Raw genomic sequence first — 7,869 nt, 5'->3', positions numbered from 1 at the left:
TTTTTGGAAAATAGTTAAATCCTCTCCATTTGCTTAGCAGGAAAAACACTAATTTACTGTCAATTGGGAGTTTGTTAATCTTATCCCAGGACAAGGCAGTGTTCACAACGATGATTTGACAGAAGTCATTATTTCTCTACCTTTGATTCATGAGGGAAAGTTGTCAGACTCTGGTGTAGTGTAAGTTGGTCCTGGTACAAAAGACTGGTGGTTGGATTAACTGTGGTAAAAAGTATTTTAACCATTTTGATGTCGGACCTTGAACTACCTGAAGACAAAGGAAACTGCAGTTACATGTGAGCCACGCCATGAGAAAACAAACATAGCGCGTTTGCACCCAGCATGGATCCAGACCAGCTTGCGCATCTGCGCAGTCTGGTCAGGATCCATGCTGTTCGCTTTCAAAGCCTATTGCAATTGGAGAAACCGTTAGCGAACAGCATGGATCTTGACCAGACTGTGCGGATGCGCAGGCTGGTCTGGATCCATGCTGGTCGCAAAAGCACTATGTTGGTTTTCTCATGGTGCGCCTTATGTTAGGTGGTGCACCTGTAATAACAATTTGCAGTTTCTGTGCAGTTATATATTCTTGTATCACATACAGGTAATTCTGCCATAAGCGAAAATATTTTTTTTATTACATCCAGAGAATGCCAAAATCATGTACTATAATGGAATACGTAAATGAACAGAAAGTGCCGATTGTCATTATGCATCCACTACCTTAATTCTTCTTTTTACCTACATCTAAAATCGCTGGTTACGGGTTTGTAGTAGTAATAAATAGTCCATCTGTCTCTTCATACTGCCTCACACCCCTCACAAGTATTATGGGCAGGGTTACGTCGGCTGTTAGATTAATAGTATGAAAAGTGCTGGTCTTTTACCGACAAAATGAGAATATGAAAAGTGACAGTGTTGTTATAGAAGACTTAACAGTAGAATTAAAGTAGTATAGTAGTATTAAAGTGTCAAGATTTGTTCTCATCTCTTGCTATGTCATAATCCTAGTCAGTGTTTATGTACCTATATATAGTTGTCTAGGTGTACATAATTATGAGAGAAGATTTGAAGCTTGTTTGTTGAATGGTTATAGGTCAATTACAGTTATGTGAATGCTTTATCACTTCCCATGTAATAAGACACCTGTTCATTTACTAATTTTTAAAAACTATGTTTCAGTGTTAAACATTTTTATGAGTTGGAAGCTCTGTATAGTTTTTTCATTTGTTGTCAAGTTTTTGGTTGCCTTAAGAGAATTTATATATAGCCTCACTTCAAGAGTTCTGTTTGGTACGATAGAATGTTTAGGGCTGTCTTATAATCAAGACTTCATATCATTTTTTGCATTGTAATTATTTTTCATTTGTCATTTTAATACATGTTTTGGTATAAATTATGAATGCTTAATTTCTCAGGCCTTGCATTGTTGTGTCTGTAACCATGGATACTGTAGAGATACTGGAGAAATAAACTTGCTAGCAATGATGTACTGAAAGCATTGTTGGTATTACAGTGCAGTTAGCGCTAGTCATTATTGCACCTCTTTATTACGTCGCCATTACATGTACATAAAATTTAGTACATAATTACATTTATATTGCTCAATTAAAAGTGAAAACTGATACGTTTTATTTAGAAAGCAAAATTGTAATAAAACAGCTTACAGCTTTTATTGATTGAGAAAACCTATTTTATTTAATCTAGTTGAAGTAAGGATTTAATTATCTCAGATATCTTACTGGATTGGATTGTGGCCTTAAAGCTACATGCCCATAGTTAATGTAAAATGTTTCAGCATGTTCATTTCCATTAAGTTTGGAGTAGAATGTATATATGACACTAAAAAAATGATAAATTATGTGAGAATTAGTGTGAAATATAGGCAAGAATAGTAAGAAGAATGTTGATCTTCTTTATCTGTCAAAAAGTATTACAATGGTTTACTCTTTTTCTTCACAATATTTTTGGTAATTTTATCAAGCTGTCTTGTAAATCTCGTATATCAATAAGAGTTTATCACTTTTCACTTTCGCAGCACCTGCATTTCATCGATTTTTGAGAGAAAACACTTTTTGCCAAAGCTATGTTAGTCAGTTGCTTTAATTAAGGTAGTTCTGCACGTTTGAACCAGAGGTGATTGCGTAACATATATTTATCTGGAAAAACACAGAATAAAGCCTGGATTCGGCATATGGAAATGAAAATTATTTTATGAACTGATGGCAACCTTTGAGTAAATTCATTACAATGGCACTGTTACTATCTTTCTAAAGTTGAAATATGATATTAAAAATCTGACACTTTAAATAATTTAAAATAATGTCTTATAATTATCTTAAAATGTACGGTTCACTTTAGATAAAGTCAGATATCTCAAATATAAGCACGGACCTGTACATTTAATTCACCACATTATAGACAATATGTTTATTTACGACTGTGAGAAGCTTCATTAAAATCTACATTGTAGAAAAATTTGCTGAATTTATATTCATATTTTGAAGTTTTGAAAAATCGGGGTTTAATCAAATTCTACATTGTAGAAAAAAATGTTGATTCGAACTACCTTAAAGAAGCCTAACTATTTTCCCACCTTGTCCAGAAACAGTTTTTGACAGACTCAAGCAGCTTGTGAACACTTGAAAGTATCCACTTTATCTATAAGATGTTGACAAACTCTAGAAATTTTTGTTAAGTATTAAAATGGATGAAAAATTCTTTTCCCATTGATTTAGCTTTGAAAATAAAGGTAGATAGGCAAGGTCTGAGCAAAATTCAGCATACATTGTTACATTTACTTCATTTTCATATACGTCATTTTATGTATTGTTTTGTGATGAAAGGCCAGTTTTACTATATTGATTTGAGAGTTTTCATATGATCTGATTGAAATACAGATAGTTTAAATATGTTGTTCAGTGAGCGTGTACTAGACAAATATACTATAATTGATCTTGTTATTTTGCTTATTGGATAATATTCAGTAACTGAATGATTTGGTTATTCCATTAGAATGATACTCTGAAATATTTGTAGGGGGCTGATTTTCATAGATAACGTAATTGAGTTAATCTTCGAAATATACTCACAATGAACAAGTAAATTCCTATTCAGTTTTTGTCCAAAAGTTGAAATCCAGGAATTCATTCACCTGTGAAATTGCCATTTTCAACAGAACTATGAAATTTAATGCTCTCAAAATGAAATGCTTTTATGGTATCAATGTCCTTTGTGTTGTGGACAGGAAAAAGTTGCTTATTCAGTGAGAGAATGAAAAGAGATAGGTCATAAAAAGTACAATATGTTTTAATGCTCTTGCAAGAACAAAGATGACATACAAAAATACATATGTGTGATATTATATTATCACCTTGTTGTGAAAAAAACCTTTTTGAAATAAACACTCCAATGACATGAGTAGTTAAGTTAGAAAGAGGGATGGAGATCATCCTTGGTAACCCCTTACTTGTGCTATTTATAGATTTAAAATCTGTGCTAATAATATTGCTGTTACCATGATTGTAGTATCTACATACATGTACTGTGACATCACTTAATTTGGTCAGCAGAAAATTTCATGGTTTTGGAAAAAAGAGCTGTTTTGTTTGGATTTCCACCTCTTGAGATATAATAATTGGAAATTTAAGGTTTGTTTCTATTGAATGTTGTGGATTAGTGCAAACGCAAAATCCATGAAAATAATTCCCCCATTGATATCAATGGTTTAATAGTATATTATTAGTGGATGATGTAAATTACTATGTCCATGCAGGCTGATCATGGTCTGCAATGTTCACTATTCAGTCAGTAAATTTTAAGTGAACACCTTTTGAATGATAAGTGGTACTGACCAAGTTGAATGATGGACCATTCCATTTTAGAAATTTAGCTGGGTAAAGGTTAAAAATGCTAAATAATGCAATTCTTTTTTTTTTCTGCAGGAAAAGTTAACTGATGACTCAGTTTTGAAAATACTTTTTGAAAAAATAAAATAGTGAAATCGTAGCTGTCTTTATGGAAAATTGGGCAAATAGTTTATAATATAATGCTGACGTTGTTAATATTCTGTGCAGTACCAATTTACCCCATTGTTGTATCACTTACCTTTGTTTGTGGGATGTATGAAAGAAGATATTGGCAGTGCACTTTAAAATTGAATGTTAAAAACACCACTGTCGGTATTTTACTTCAGACATAAACAGTTAACTTGGACACCTTGAGCAATTTAACCACCAAATTTGTCATACAAGATCTTATATTTTACTTTCCATTTGATGTTTAAGTAGAATATAATTACATGTGAAAATTGTTTAATAGGTTTTTGTTGCTGAATTGATAAAACATATGTATTGAATGATTGCCTGTGTGTACCATTTATCATTATTGTAAGTTTACATCAGCAAGTTTTTATCAATCACCAGATGCTGTTTGCTGGTTCTGAAGGTCACTGAGTACTTTCATCAGTCTAGAATCTGGTTGAACCTCTATTTGGCTGCCCAAAAGAATAGATTTTAGTCTTGTAACCAGACTGTTCAAATTATCTCAAAGTTTTTTGTTTAAGACAAGTACCTGCTCAGTAAAGCTGAAATTAAAATTAACTCAGTCAGCACTTGATGTTAACTAAGGTGTTTCTTTGAAATAACTGCATAAACTATTTTCTTATTTGAAGCTTGTGAAAATTGAAATTGCCGAGAGCGAGAGCTAATATAAGCTTTGGTTGAAGTGAATTCTCATGTAGCTTTGTCACTGACTAAAGGGAAGTAACCCAAGGGCATTAGATAATATACTCATATTGTGCATCACTCATTATCTCCCCTGTATATGAAATTTAGCTACTATTTCAGTTAGAGGTTTTTTTTGTAGAATTGTTTGAGATAACTCGGACTGCATTATGCTTGATTCATACTTAACATTAGTCAGAATTGTAGCCTTGTCACCTTGTTTTATGCTTATTTCAAATAGTTCTTTATTTACTCAGTGTAATTTATGTTTAAAGCAATATAATACTGTGAGAGTTTTAATTGCCTGGATTTGGTGCTCTTTGTGTGAGCATTATTTTATGCTGACTATAAATCCTTAAATAACAATAACATGGTGTCAAATATTTTTATAAAGCACTTAGTGCAGTTTTGTTAAAGCACTCTAAATGGGAGTAAGGTACTGAATTTTAATTAAATTCAGGTGATTATTTTTTAAAGAGAAGCACAATAAAATCACTTTTTATGTTGGGTTAATCAATTATGAAACTTATTATGAATGAAACCTGATACTTGGCTTAGTTTTACTTGTATAAGATACCATTGGCAAACTGATACCGGTGTGCTCATTGGTTTCAAATTTTATTTTTGCTTAAATACTGAAAACAAGGTTGACAATGCCTTATTAAGTATTAATGAAAGGGCAACTGATCAGATGTTGGTGCATCATGGGTAATCTGGTGTTACAATGGTGCATCATGGGTAATCTTATGTTAAAAGTAATCTGATGTTGTGTTGGTGCATCATGGGTACTGTGGTGTTACAATGGTGCATCATGGGTAATCTGGTGTTACAATGCTGCATCATGGGTAATCTGATCTTACAATGATGTATCATGGGTAATTTTATGTTAAGAGTAATCTGATGTGTTGGTGCATCATGGGTACTGTGGTGTTACAATGGTGCATCATGGGTAATCTGGTGTTACAATGCTGCATCATGGGTAATCTGATCTTACAATGATGTATCATGGGTAATTTTATGTTAAGAGTAATCTGATGTGTTGGTGCATCATGGGTACTGTGGTGTTACAATGGTGCATCATGGGTAATCTGGTGTTACAATGCTGCATCATGGGTAATCTGATCTTACAATGATGTATCATGGGTAATTTTATGTTAAGAGTAATCTGATGTGTTGGTGCATCATGGGTACTGTGGTGTTACAATGGTGCATCATAGGTAATCTGGTGTTCTGTTGGTGCATCATGGGTAGTCTGGTGTTACAATGGTGTAAGATATGATATCATGGATTACAATAGAATATAATCATATTATGTACATGTTACTGTAAAACTGCATTAGGCGACATCATAGTTGTAGTAATGGAAAAATTTAAACTGATTTTTAAAAAAGTCAAAATAAATCAACTCTCTGACATTTTTGTGTACCATTCATTTAAAGCATCTAACAAATTAAACTCACAATTTACATTGTTAAAATGTTTGGAACATTTATCTGTTTAAAAATTTTGAATATTTATGACCAGTATCAGTTTATCTTTTAAGTGAAATTCCATTTCAGGTGTTGTACACTAAGATGTATAATAAGACATCTGCATCTATATAATTTAGTTGGTCACATGCACACCTTTCAATGAGTGTAATGTTGTTGCTTTAATATAGATTTTTATCAGCATTTTATTTCATCTTCAGCATTTTCTTTGTCATATTTTTGTCTGTTTGTGTGAAGTTTATATTAACCTTTAGCCTGCTGTTGGCAAGTGATTTTGCCTTTGTGACCAGTGCACGTCAGTACAGGCTGATCATGGTCTGTACTGTTTGCTATTCAGTCAGTAAATTTTTAGTGAACACCCCATGGTCCAGTCCATTTTAGAAATTTAGAAGGGTACAGGTTAAACATGAGGTCTGTTCATCTCCAGTAAAACTGTTACACTCTGTCAAAACAGATACATGTATGTGTAGAATTTATAAGTATTCAGTTGTATACCATATTAAATTTTTATGATAACTTCGTTATGTATACATTTTAAATGTAATTAAGAGATATAACATTTATTCTATTTACAAGTTTATATGTCATCCATACTTAAAGGCTCAAAATTGCTACTTTTAAAAGTGCAATATGTGTGCAGTGTTCCAGCAAACAAACCCTAATCCTTTTTGGGATCTGTGAAGAAATTAAAAAAATCAAATTTATGAAATCATTTTCATAAATTTACAAAAATTTCAGTAACGAAATAACTGTCAAGGGGCTTTTTTCCCCCCAGTTTATAAGGGGGGTTTGAAATTTGAAAGTTACAGGGATATTTTGGCCCTAATTTTGGGGAAATTTGTGAAAAAAAACCCTGCCCGGACTGATTTTGAAAAAAACCAAAATTTAAATTATATAAAACAAAGGGTTTAAAAAAACGAAAACAAACTAGGGCCATTAGAGTCAGGGGTCCCCTGTAAAAAAGGGGTCTTTTGAAACATTTTGACCGAAATATGAGAAATTTTTAAAATTTTTGCTTCAAATTCCTGGTGTTTTTAAATTTTAGTTATTACTGGGTTTTTTTGCCCTAAAATAATAGTACCCGATTTTAATTGGGGGAAAACCCCCTTGTCGATAATTGATGAGATGGCGGATTTAAATTTCCCCCTTTTTAAAATGAAAAAAAACGAAAAGGGGCCTGAGTTACTGCCCCCTTGGGTATGTATATTTTGCTTTTTAAACTAAAGAAATGTTATTTTTTTTTGCATCATTTAAAAAATTTTTGGTCCTTTTTATGATTTTTCCATGTGCTCTTTTTTTGTTTGACCATACAAAAACCCCAAAGAAAAAAAATAGGGTATTTTTGAAAAATTTTTTTTTTTTTTTTTGTCAAAACCCCAAAATTTTGGTTTTGGGTTCCAGAACCCCCTCTGGGAAGGGGGGCCCTCCGTTTCGAGTGGGGGAGGTCGTTTTTTTCGTTTCCTTGGCCGGCAGACCAAACATAAAAAAAGGGTCAATTGCTTCCCGCGGGCCCAATAAAAATATCGTTAAGATGAAAATTTAAAAAGGGACGGGTCGCCCGGGTTATATGTGACGTGTTTGGGGGTACCCACTCACGTGTCAAAACGGCTTTATATTCAAGTGAGGCAGCACAAAAAAGTTGGGCTTTGGGCCAC

The 7,869-nt window shown here is 32.9% G+C and overlaps 1 long non-coding RNA gene across 1 annotated transcript; it reads left to right on the top strand.

Annotated features, from left to right (window-relative positions):
* The first annotated feature begins 1 nt into the window (after nucleotide 1).
* On the top strand, nucleotides 2-6,671 carry LOC128546669 (uncharacterized). Its single transcript, XR_008366144.1, has 2 exons — nucleotides 2-5,539; nucleotides 5,942-6,671. It is a non-coding gene; the product is annotated as an uncharacterized LOC128546669 (long non-coding RNA).
* The last annotated feature ends 1,198 nt before the right edge of the window (nucleotides 6,672-7,869 follow it).

Source organism: Mercenaria mercenaria, chromosome 11 (assembly GCF_021730395.1).
Source record: "Mercenaria mercenaria strain notata chromosome 11, MADL_Memer_1, whole genome shotgun sequence".
In the NCBI taxonomy this organism is placed as follows: Eukaryota; Metazoa; Mollusca; class Bivalvia; order Venerida; family Veneridae; genus Mercenaria; species Mercenaria mercenaria.
This window is presented reverse-complemented; position numbering and strand designations above follow the sequence as displayed.